The sequence below is a fragment of the Mustela erminea genome, chromosome 5 (assembly GCF_009829155.1).
Source record: "Mustela erminea isolate mMusErm1 chromosome 5, mMusErm1.Pri, whole genome shotgun sequence".
Classification (NCBI taxonomy): Eukaryota; Metazoa; Chordata; class Mammalia; order Carnivora; family Mustelidae; genus Mustela; species Mustela erminea.
Window position 1 is genome coordinate 75,938,453 of NC_045618.1, and position 13,292 is coordinate 75,951,744.

Sequence of the window (13,292 nt, forward strand, 5' to 3'; positions counted from 1 at the left end):
AGTGCAAGAGGGTTCTTTTTTCTCTACATCCTTGCCAACACTGGTTGTTTCTTGTGTTGTTGATTTTAGCTCTTTGAGTTTTATAAGGTTTTTATATATTTTGGATACTGACCCTTTATCAGACATACCATTTGCAAATATCTTTTCCCATTCATTAGTTTGTCTTTTAGTTTTGTTGATTGTTTCCTTTGCTGTGAAGAAGCTTTTTATTTTGATGTAGCCCTAATAGTTTATTTTTGCTTTTGTTTCCCTTGCCCTAGGAGACATATATAGAAAAAAGTTCCTATGGCCGGTGTCAAAGAAGTTACTCCCTGTGTTCTCTTTCAGGATTTTTGTGGTTTCAGATCTCACATTTAGGTTTTTAAACCACTTTAAATTTATTTTTGTGTATGGTGTAAAAAAGTGGTCTAATTTCATTCTTTTGCACGGTGCTGTCCAGTTTTCCCAGCACCATTTGTTGAAGAGAGAGTCTTTTTCCCATTGGGTATTCTTCCCTGTGTTGTCAAAGTTTAATTGACCATATACCTATGGGTTTTTTCCTGGGTCTCCTATTCTGGTCTTTTTATCTATGTGTCTGTTTTTGTGCCAGTACCATACTATTTTGGTTATGACAGGTTTGTTATATAGCTTAAAGTCTGGAATTGTGATACCTCCAGCTCTGTTTTTCTTTTTCAAGATTGGTTTGGTTATTTGGCATATTTTGTGCTTCCATACAAATTTTAGAATTATTTGTTCTAGCTCTGTGAAAAATGCTATTTTTATTCTGATAGGGATTACAGTAAACGTGTAAATTGCTTTGGGTAGTGTTGCTATTTTAATGATATTTGTTCTTTCAGTCCATGAGTATGGAATGTCTTTTTATTTCTTTGTGTCATTGAAGAATAAATTTTCATCTTTAGGAACTCCGCTGCACTCCCTCCTTCACATGTGATTTTCACCCTCCTTTCCCCTTCATTTTATAAAATGGCTGTATACCACATACTGATACACCACGTTAGTGTTTTCATCTGTCATCTTGCTTCTAACGCAAACTCTAGCCAGGATGAGGAGAGGAGAGTACAGATGATATACTCAGGAAACCTGGGACAGGCAGACAGTGGGAGCATTATGGCTGAGGTCTGTTTGTCATAACCCTGTGCTACGGCATCCAGATGGAAGGCAGACCTTCCAAAATTGCCTAATTGCTCATACTATAACCTTGATACCCCTTTCATTGCCCCAGACTTAATAAAAATAAAGTAATCCCTTGAAAATGTGTCATAGAAAAAGTGCTAAATGCCTTGGAGCTGAGTTAAGGCTGAGAGCTCATTTTGATTAGTCAATAACCACAAAATTGCAATTAACTGCTGTCACCACAGATCAGTCTTTTAGGGTTTACTGTGTTGCAAGAGCCGTTGAGTCTTTAAGGTCATTGTAGCCACAGTGGGAACCTCATAAAGAGATCACTGTGGGCTTTAGATCAAAGATAAAGATGCTGCAAAAAAAAAAAAAAAAAATGCCGCCTCCTGCAAATTCTGAGACTTTCTATTACTTGAGTTGATATGGGGAAGCCAAATCTCAGAACACGTGAGAAACAGTCTCTGTGGGAAGGGTTTTTGTATAATACAAATGGGGGTGGAACATCTAGGTCTGGGCATTTCTTTCAGTCCAAAAGAATGTATTAAGTACATTCTCTGTATGTGGCATTGTACAAAGCACTGGGAATCAGATGGTGGGCAATACCAAGTCAATTTCTAAATTTGAGGAGTGAAACATACTTTGGCCAAATAAACATACATGTAGTGTAATTATGAGTGGTGGCAAGTACTCCAAAGGGAAAAAAAAGGGAATATGACAGGTTAAACTGACCTTTTGTAAGGGTCAGGAAAGACCTTCTTAAGGAGGTAAGGAGGTAATATTTGCCAATCCTGCAAATATGAAGTTGAAGATGGAAAGTGTTCTCTGATATGTTTAAGTAGTTCTCTTGGGATGATCACATAGCCAGAGGTTCTGGAGTATCCAAACATTTTGAGAAATAGTGAAGAATTTTGCCAAAAATTAATGTCTTCGAGGCACATGAGTGGCTCAGATGGTTGGGCATCTGCCTTTGGCTCAGGTCATATTCCCAGGGTCCTGGGATAGAGCCCCGCATTGGGCTCCCTGCTCAGCCTAAGCCTGCTTCGCCCTCTCCCTCTACTGCTCCTCCTGCTTATGCTCTCGCTCTCACTGTCAAACAAATAAATAAAATCTTTAAAAATATTAATTCTTCTATTTTCTAGAAAATACATAGAATTCAAAGATAATAGGCAGAAATTAATGAATTGGAGTCTTTGAAAACCTAAATCTTCTGTTTTAATCAAAGGTATCATGATAGTATAGAAAACAACTCTAGACTGGGTGATGATACTCAAATTATCTGTTGAAAAAGGCATCTAGAACATACAAATAAATTTTTAAAATTCTTAAGGAAAGCAACTCAAATATAAATGTACAAAGGGTATGTATGACACAATTCATAGAAGAGCTAACTGAGATGGCTAGTAAATATTTGAAAGACAATGAACCTCACTAATAATCAAGGAAGTGGTAATAAAAACTATCATGGTTTCCCATTTCACACAGAGTAGAATGATAAAAGTTATTAAGCTTTACAATACTAAGTATTGTTGTATGAACTGGAACAATAACTTTGTGAAGTGATTGGGCAATACTAAAGACAAGTGAAGGTACATGTATTCTACGACCCAGCCAAATACACAGGGTATATCCCTAAGTGGATATACCCTGGAGAAAGTCTTGCACATGTGAATATAGATGCATGTTAATGGTGTTCATGGAGAACTTCTTATTTTTTTATTTTTTATTTGACAGACAGAGATCATGATTAGGCAGAGAGGCAGGCAGAGAGAGAGGAAGGGAAGCAGGCTCCCTGTTGAGCAGAGAGACCAATGCGGGGCTCGATCCCAGAACCCTGGGATGAGCTGAAGGCAGAGGCTTTAATCTACTGAGCCACCCAGGTGCCCCTGAGAACTTTTTTAAAAGCAAAAATTGGAAGCAACCTAAATTTCCTAGGAATGCATAAATAAACTGCATTACTGTGAACAATGGTGTTATGAATGGCCTATATTTACATGTATCAACACGGATAAATCCCCAAAATATATCATTGATTGTTTCTTTCAGGAAGGGAAACAGGATGACTAGCCGTGAGGTGAGAGGAGTATTTTCATTCTTTTGGAACCTAGATTTTGCACCAGGTAAACACATTTCTTAAAAAGTACAATTAATTTTTTTAAAAGATTTACTTTTTTAAAGAGAGAGAGAGCATAAGCAGAAAGGGCAGAGGGAGAGGGAGAGAGAATCCCAGGCAGACTCCCTGCTGAGTGTATAGCCTGACACAGGGCTTGATCTCAAGATCTTCATCTGGATGCCGGACTTGATCCCATGACCCTGAGATCATGACCTAAGCCAAAACCAAGAGCTGGACGCTTAGCTGATTGTGCCACCCAGGTGCCCCCCAAATACAGTTAATTTTTAGGGGCACCTGGGTGGCTCAGTTGGTTAAGCATCTGCCTTCAGCTCAGGTCATGATCTCAAAGTCCTGTGATCGAGCCCTGAGTCGGAGGGGGGTCCTTCTTCAAAAGCAGACTCCCTGCTTTTCCCTCTCCCTTTGCCCCTCCCTCTGCTCATGCTATCTCTCTCTCTCTCAAATAAATAAATAAAAATATTTAAAAAATACAATTAGTTTTTTAAAAAATGTTGAATAATTTTAAGGTTGCGGAGGCTGGTATAGATAGGATCAACCATCTTTAAGAGGTTAAATAACAGACAAAATGAAGAATAGCCAGCTCACTTCTGTTTCTCACATGGTTTCAACAGCTCAGACTGCTCACAGTTTAACTCAGATGAGTCCAGACTTCCCTTATGATTTCCAAACCTGAGCCACTGCATTGGCTGGGAACCAAAACCCTTGATTTTTTTCCGACAGTGGAGACACCAGGGGAAGAAAAGTATGTCAAGAACCAGTAAAATATTGGAGCCTACACAAGGGAGAGGCTGGGGCCACTGAGTGCTCATGCTCTTTCCAACTCTGAGGGCAAGCACCTGGTATGCAGAGTGAACCCTGCCCTGGGCAGCCTTTTTGGAAAGCCCAACTTCTCTGGATGATCATCTTGGTAGCTGTTCTCCTTCCTTTCTGAAGTTTGTTTACTTCCTTCAGAAATTTACAGCAATGTGCTGGCTGAGTTAGAGCAAAGCATTTTGCTGAAATCTGTTCTATACATTGTCATGATAAGTATATGAACCAGCTGATGTCTACAGTGTAGACAGATCTCTCTCTAATCAGATTCTTTTCCTTTCCTTTCCATTTTCCTTTCATTTCTATTTTCCTTCCCTTCCCTTCCCCTTCTTTCCCCATTCCCTTCTTCTTTCCTTCCCCCCTCTCTCTCTCTCCCTCTTTCTTTCTTTCTTTCTTAATTAATTAATTCCTTCCTTCCTTCCTAGACCTGCTCAGATTTCTAAGTCCTGGTGTGTCTGTGTTCTACTCTTGTTAGGGAGAACTGACTCTTCCCTTGGGCCCTTCCAACTGGAAGAGAAGGCCTAAGCTTTTTTTTTTTTTTTTAATTAACTTATAATGTATTATTAGCCCCAGGGGTACAGGTCTGTGAATCATCAGGTTTGCACATTTCCCAGCACTCACCATAGCACATACCCTCCCCAATGTCCATACACCCTCTCCATACCCCTCTCCCCCTGGCAACCCTCAGTTTGTTTTGTGAGATTAAGAGTCTCTTATAGTTTGTAAGAAGGTCTAAGCTTTAATGCTTAGTTGACAGGGTCTTGGATCACTAGCTCAACCTCTTCTTTCATTAAGTCCCTCTTCTTTGCACTGATTCTCAGTGCTTTGTACAATGTCACATGCAGAGAAAGTACTTAATACGTTCTCTTTGAGGGGTGCCTGGGTGGCTCAGTGGGTTAAGCCTCTGCCTTTGGCTCAGGTCATGATCTCAGGGTCCTGGGATTGAGCCCCGAATCGGGCTCTCTGCTCAGCAGGAGCCTGCTTCTCCCTCTCTCTCTGCTTGACTCTATTCCTACATGTGATCTCTCTCTCTCTCTCTGTCAGATAAATAAATAAATAAATAAATAAATAAATAAATAACATCTTAAAAAACAAAACAAAACAAAAAACACATTCTCTTTGAATGAAAGAATCGCCCAGACCTGGCTATTACACCTCCATCTGTATTAAATAAAAATCCTTCCTGCGGGGACCGTTTCTCTTGTGTTCTGAGATTTGGCTTCATTAGCTCAGGCAATAGAAAAGTCTCAGAATTTGCACCACTCCTAGGACTGGTGGTGAGGGGGAGTAGTCTTAGGTGATTTTGCAGTGTTAGGAGTATCCTTGAACAACTTTCTGAGTTAAACTGGGAGAGGAAAAGTCTCCAAAAGAAAGGTTTGTATTTCACCTGGACCCCCGCAGGTGGCCAGGCCAGCCTAGGAAGGAGAAGCATCAGGTGAGGGAGCAAAGGAGGAAATGCTGAGGGTGGTGGATCATAGAAGTCTGCTGCTGCCTGAACCTGCGTCCTGAGATGCTCGGACAGAATCCTCCCGCTGCGGTCCAAGCTCAGATGACTCTGCCTAGGCAGGTTGTCCAGGGAGACCTCTGCCCCACGCCCTTAACCGAATTAAAAAAAAAAAACAAACAGAAAAAAACCACGTTCTTAACCGAATAAAACAAATCCTGGTGGTCCCGGAGCAGGCTCCCTATCACTGGCTGGGGAGATCCAGATGTTTAGAATGTTACAGTGAAGTAAAAGGACAGGCTTGTGGCTTTTCCCGCTAACTCTTCAGAGGCTACCACCTGAGGACTTGGTGGGGTGGGGTGGGCAGATTTCTTCCTGTGCACAAGCTCAGCTCTAGTTGCGGGAGTCTCCTCCCCGGAGACAAAGCAACACCATCAAAATAAACGTCTCTTAGAGCTCCTCGTTCTAGCTGTGTCCCGTTATATACAGGGGGCAAATCTGAGGTACACGGTGTCACTGCGGAGTCCACACTCGTCTGCCTTAGCTGGTGAATTTTATTAAGATCTCTTCAAACAGCCCCTGACATTTCCTGGCTCACCTTTGTGAAGAAGGCTCAAAAGTCTAGTGTTCTCCTTCTTAAAATGGAGGCTGACATTGCTAGTCTCTTGTCCAGGGGCTTTCTCCTCTTCTTCCTCACTAAAGAACCCCCATTTTGCTCAGGGTGATGATGGCACTCAGTTAAATATATCCACCTTCCCAGACTCCTTTGCACACAGAAGTTTATGTGGGATACAGTTCCAGCCTGTGGAAGTCACTGAGCAGGATTTCTAGGAGAGGTTTTAGATTTTATTTATTTATTTGAGAGACAGCAAGCAAGAGAGCACTAGCAGGGAGCACGGGAAGGGGCAGAGGGAGAAGGAGGGAGCCCCATGCAGGGCTGGATCCTGGGACCCTGGGATCATGACCTGAGCTGCAGGCAGACGCTTAACTGACTGAGCCACCCAGGTGTCCCTTCTAAAAGATGTTTTAAAGGGGCGTCTTCTCTGTATACCTTGTCCCCTCCTTTCATGCCTGGAGAGGGAGTATCATTTAGGTCTTAACAATGGTGAGATGGTGTGAATGAAGACTTCTCTTCTCTGCCTACCCACTTCCCTTTTACTGGCGTGCTCTCTCCTTTTCTCTCCAGCACGGTAGCTTTTTTCCAGTGTGCCTTTTCTGCCTGGGAAATAACTGCTGATGCTCCGATGAAGCACTTGCTTGGATTCACCCTCCTGTTCGGCCTTCCAGAGGGAATCCCCTCACAAGCGCAAATTCCTCAGAGAGCTGCAGGATGGGAGCTGCAGACAGAACCGGTGAGGCTGTTGCAAACCAACTACACTGATGGCACGTGACCAGAGAAGGTGTGCCCTAGCCCCTAATTATTGCAAAACAATTTTAAAAATGTGACTTCTGGGGGCACCTGGGTGGCTCAGTGGGTTAAGCCGCTGCCTTCGGCTCAGGTCATGATCTCGGGGTCCCGGATCGAGTCCCGCATTGGGCTCTCTGCTCAGCAGGGAGCCTGCTTCCTCCTCTCTCTCTCTCTGCCTGCCTCTCTGCCTACTTGTGATCTCTCTCTGTCAAATAAATAAAAAATCTTTTAAAAAAAAAGTGACTTCTGTTTGACACATTACCAGAACAACCAGGAGCCACAGGCCCCTCTTTCTCAGTCTTGCTGTCCATACCCAGCCAAGTGTTAGTGTCCTCCCTTGCCCTTCCCAGCATGTGGGGTGGGGGAAAGGCTGAAGCAGGTGATGGGGACTAAGGGGTGCACTCGATGGGGCGCCTGGGTGGCTCAGTCTGTTAAGTGTCTGCCTTTGGCTCAGGTCATGATCCCAGGGTCCTGGGATGGAGCCCCATGTTTGGCTCCCTGCTCCGTAGGAAGCCTGCTTCTCCCTCTCCCTCTGCTGCTCCTGCCCCCACTCATGTGTTCTCTTGCATGTTTGCTCTCTCTCTCTCAAATAAATAAATAAAGTCTTTAAAAAAAAGAGTGTACTTGTCATGACGAGCACAGGGTAATTGAATTTGTTCCAATTCAAACACAAGAAAAGACTTGGAAGAAAGTATGACCTTGCTTTTCCAGTCACAGTAACATGTCTCTACTTGTGACCAATCAGTGGGTTCCCCATAAGCCCCCCACAAACACCTGGGACCACATACCGCGAAGGGCAAGGGAGGGCTCTCACACTTGGCTGGGTACAGACAGAAAGAAGCTGAGAAGGAGGAGCCTGTGGTCGCTTGTTTTGGTAATGAGTCAAATAGAAGTCACATTTTAAAAATTATTTTGGCGTATCAGAGGAATCCACCCCCATCAAAGCCAAGGCTTTTCTGCATGGTGAAAGTTTACATATGACCCTCCACCTTCATTAAAAGCAATGAATGAATACAAAGCCCACAGCAATGAGGATACCTTCAAAGAACCATCCAGGGATAAGGATGGAATTCCTTCATGGGGGTCTATATTCCACACCATTCATGCAAGGGGCCCTGAGGAGAACCCACATGTATAGATTCAACTTCTACCTCCAGCCCAGACTTCTCTCCCCAGCTTGAGACTGGTAATCCTAACTGATTTCTAGAACTTTCCTATGGACACATCAAACTCAGGGGTCCAAAACTGGACTAATTATTTCCACTTCGTCTCCAGAATCTTTTTGAAAACCCCAGTACTCTCAGGTCTCTTAGGTTTAGCTTCACAAACTACTCCCCCCTTTTTTTTTTAAATTTTAAATTTTTAATTTTTTTATAGACATATAATATATTTTTATCCCCTGGGGTACAGGTCTGTGAATCGCCAGGTTTACACACTTCACAGCACTCACCATAGCACATACCCTCCCCATTGTCCATAACCCCACCCTCCTTCTCCTAACCCCCCTCCCCCCAGCAACCCTCAGTTTGTTTTGTGAGATTAAGCGTCACTTATGGTTTGTCTCCCTCCCAATCCCATCTTGTTTCATTTATTCTTCTCCTACCCCCTTAAGCCCCCATGTTGCATCTCCACTTCCTCATATCAGGGAGATCATATGATAGTTGTCTTTCTCCGCTTGACTTATTTCACTAAGCATGGTACGCTCTAGTTCCATCCACATTGTCGCAAATGGCAAGATTTCATTTCTTTTGATAGCTGCATAGTATTCCATTGTGTATATATACCACATCTTCTTGATCCATTCATCTGTTGATGGACATCTAGGTTCTTTCCATAGTTTCACAAACTATTCCTTAATGACCCTGAAATTTTTTTTTTTAATTGGGGCAAAATTCACTTAACAGTAACCATGAACTATTTTAAAGTGTACTATTTAATGGCACTTAGTCCATTCACAGTGTTGTGTGACCATCACTTCTGTCTAGCTCCAAGACATTTCCATCATCCACAAAAAGAAATAAGCCGTTTCTTTAAGCCGTTGCTTTCCATCTCCCCTCCCCTCAGGCCCTGGAAAACACTTGTCTCCTTTTTTTTCTCTCTGGATTAGCCTATTCCGTATGTTGAATGTAAGTGGAGTCCTGCAGTCTGTGATGACTTGTGTCTGGCTTCCTTATTTCAGCAGAACGTTTTCAGGGTTCACCCATGTTGTAGCATCAGTGCCTTTTTGTGGCTGAATAATGTTCCACTGTATGGGTCGACCACATTTTGTTTATCCATTCATCAGTTGATGGGCATTTGGGTTGCTTCCACTTTTTGACTATTGTGTGTAGTGCTGCTGTGAACATTCATGTACCAGTATTTATTTGAATTCTTGTTTTCAACTTCCTGATACATACCTAGCACTGGGATTGCTGGGCCAAAGAGTCATTCTCTATGACTTGTTGAGCAACTGCAAAATGGTTTCCTGTAGGGGGCCATGCCATTTGATATTTACACTTTATCCTTTGGATTCTCATAGCAACGTACAAAGTTTTGATCTCACTATATCCTTACCAACGCTCCCCCTGCCCACCTTTTAAAAAATGGTAGCCATCTTAGTGGGTGTGAAGTAGTATCTCATTGTGGTTTTGATTTGAGTTTCCCTCATGACTCATGGTGTGAAACATCTTTTCAGGTGCTTGCTTGCCATTTGTACATCCTCTTTGGAGACATGTTTATTCTCCTTCTCTGTTCATTTTTTATAATGTCCCTGACTTTTTACTGAGACGGGGGTTTGAATCTCGGGCTGCAAGCCTGGTGTGTGGGGGCAGTCTCTCCGTTGGGTGCCCAGTAACTGGAGCAGGAGGAGCAGTCTCTTCCGGACTTGTTTTCTTATACTTTTTCCCAGTGGGGAGTTATACAGAAAACTGATCAGGGCTCTCCTGAACATTTTGTCTTGGTTCAGGGCTCTATAATCCACACAGTCATCCAAGTTAAAACCTCGTGGTGGGGCACCTGGGTGGCTCAGTGGTTAAAGCCTCTGCCTTCGGCTCAGGTCATGATCTCAGGTTCCTGGGATGGAGCCCTGCATCGGGCTCTCTGCTCAGAGGGAAGCCTGCTTCCTCCTCTCTCTCTCTGCCTGCCTCTCTGCCTACTTGTGATCTCCGTCTGTCAAATAAATTTTGAAAAATCTTAAAAAACAAAACAAAACATTCGCTGTGATCCTTCCCTCCTCCCCTTCCCTGGCTTCAGTGACTGTGGCTCTTCCATTATCAGCAACAGCCAAATGCACAGCTCAACTATGGAAACAATACTGAAGTTTATGGCGATGTAATTTTAATCTGACCTTAATCCTGGCTTTATTTTACACTAATACCCGTATTTCCCCTTTATTTCTAGTTCTTCATTTAAGAATTTTGTCATGTGGCACAGAGTTTTGCGAACTGCTTCTAACTGGCTTTCTTGAATCCAAGGTGAAAGTAAAAGTTAAAACAAGTCTTATGTAGTCTAACTTCTATATTATTCTGTAAAAACAACACAACTTTTATCATTTGCTAAGCACTCATGAAATACGTGCTTGTGGAAATGTAGCAATGGTTCCAACAAGCAAACATGTAAAGAGTAAAATAAAAATAGCCTATAAACCAGTCCTGCTAATATTTTGTCAAGTATCTTTTCAGCTTTATCTATGTCTGCACTATTTGCTTTAAAAAATGGGATTATTTTGTAAATCTTTTCTATAACCTATAATTTTCATCTAACAATATATCGTGACCATTTTCTTTCACAGTCAACTAGACTTCCATGGATGTAAGTTTTTAAATATTATGTGCATTATGTATCACTGGAGTAGCCTGTTAAAATAAAGATTCCAAGTCCTACTCCCAGAGATTCTGATTCTGTAATCTGGACCTGAGCCCAGAAATCTGTATTTTTAACAAGCCCCTGGCTAATTCTTTTTTTTTTTTAAATTTTATTTATTTATTTGACAGAGAGAGATCACAAGTAGACAGAGAGGCAGGCAGAGAGAGAGAGAGAGAGAGGGAAGCAGGCTCCCTGCTGAGCAGAGAGCCTGATGCGGGCCTCGATCCCAGGACTCTGAGATCATGACCTGAGCCGAAGGCAGCGGCTTAACCCACTGAGCCACCCAGGTGCCCACCCCTGGCTAATTCTGATGCAGGCTGTTCCTTGACAGTTTGAGAATCATCTTCCTATACCAATGACTGTAACTCTTGCCCAATTTTCCATTGTGGGAATATACCATTAGTGATTCAACCAATTATTTATTTTGCATTTTTTCCAGTTTTATTAACACCTGCTATAAATATCCTTATCCCTACAATTTTGCCCTCACGCACGACTGAGTGTTTCTTGATTGTACTCAGACTGGGTGGTTTGTAAAAGTGATGGTGCTTGATAAATGCTCTTAGAATGGAAGACTGAAAGCATAGCGAGGGCCTCTCAAGAAACCATACTGGGGCCCAAAAGAGATGGTTGAGAGGAGGTAGGGTCTGCTACTAAGGCAGCTGAGAGTGGGAGGGAGTGAAATTCAGCTTCCATCTACTGGAGGCTAGAAGCCAAACAGGGTCATACACCTGGGCCCAGTCAAGAAGGTATTCTACTTCTCTAGAAACCAAAAGAGGAATGAAAGCCATCCCTCCTACTGAATGCTTCAAGTGACCCATCAGTCTTGGGTCAAAGGAGAAGGGGTAATGCAAGGAGAGAGACAACAGGGAGACAGCTCAGTGTGCCTGCCCCAGTTCACCTTGTGGAAGAGAGAGGTCAAGAGCACAGAATGAAAGCATTCTTTTCCCTAAAACTCTCGGAGAGACACTGATTCACAGGCAGAACTGCTGTGCTGCTGGGATGTCAAATCCTAAGACTAGTACCGAGGAAAGAGGGAAGAGGCATTGGCACCACTGAGGTGTGTGACATGGTTAGGTTGGGTGTTCTTGGAACTTCAAAGGAAACAGTGTCCTTTGGTCTCAGTGGCCTGCATTCACTCATTCACTCATGGGATGTTAGGTGATGGCTCAGAGGTAACCCTACAGGAAGTGCTGTGTTGTCTTGGCGTAGTTTCGCAGGCTGTGTCAGGCTCCACAGGGAAGAGGAGGTCAACGCCAGGAAAGAGGACCATCGGGGCGCCGCGGCAAAGGACTTGTTTGTGAGAGTTTGTGACACACTTCCTTTTAGGGGCTCCCTCGGAATTATGTGGCAGGAGGGGAAGGGTGAAGACGTGAGCCAGGTACCCTGAACCTGAAAGTTCTATGGCAGAAGCCAGCCAGACACAGGTAACTCGTCGGCCAGAGCTACATGGGCCTGGCCCAGCTCTGAGGCTGGGGAAGTAGAGGCTGTGCGTGGAAAGGATTGCTCATCTCTGTGTGGTGTGTGTGACCACAGAAGTGGGTGGGGGAGAGGGCACCTGCCAAATCACTTATCAGAAGCCCCCATAAGTGACCAGAATATGGAAGTTATTTCTAGGCAGTCTCTTATCTCATTTTGAGGTGAAGGAAGCTGATTTCCCCCTTCACCCCCATTCCCACTGCTCCCCACACTGGGTACACTGAAGGTGGATTCTTGCCCCTGCTTTTGAGTCAGTTCTAGTGAAGCCCACTCACTAGAGCTTCTGCTTCAGGTCAGAGTGTGAAAGTGGGGGAGTGGAGGGAAATCGGAGGCTGAGGGCACTGCTGAGGGGGTGGGTGTCCCTGTAGTACAAAGAAATGTAAAAAGGGCTCATGAGCATATAGAGTGACTTGGGGTGGAAGGAGGGGGACAGGAGCAGTGAGGAAAGCGAACAGCTTCTACGCACCTGGGCTGGTCCCAGAAAAAGCCCAAGAGAGTCCAGAACCGGATATGGTGGCTTCCTGTTTGACATCTCACACAGCTCTGCAAAGAGCAGCTGTGTTTACCCGCCAGGTTAAGACCGCCACAAGTATCGGCTGTTCATTAATTTGTAAATCAACTGGAGGAGTACAGCCATCTTCAAAACACTGGGTTCTGAGCTGCAGCTTTGAGCAGCATTTTTGTGTTCAAGGAAGAGAAAACTGACTTCGAGCAGCGCAGGCAGTGAAGGCTTCTCTTTCCCTGTACTGAGAGGTCTGGAGGGGGGCGGTCCAGGGCTGCTGTGGTGACTGCCCGGTGCTTCTCGTTAAATGAGTATCTGACTTCTGTCTGTAAGCATCGAGCTTTCGGCCTTAGGCTTATTGCTTCCTTGTTACAAAACAGCTATAGCTACTCCTGGCATCACATCTGTTTTCCTTCAGGAAGAAAGAAAATGAAGAGGGGAAAACCAAACAAACAAACAACTATCCCAGACGCTTGTTTACCTCTTGTTGGCGAGAACTTCCTCAAAATTAGGCCTTTCTGAGACGCCCAGGTGGCTCAGTTGGTTAAGTGTCTGCCTT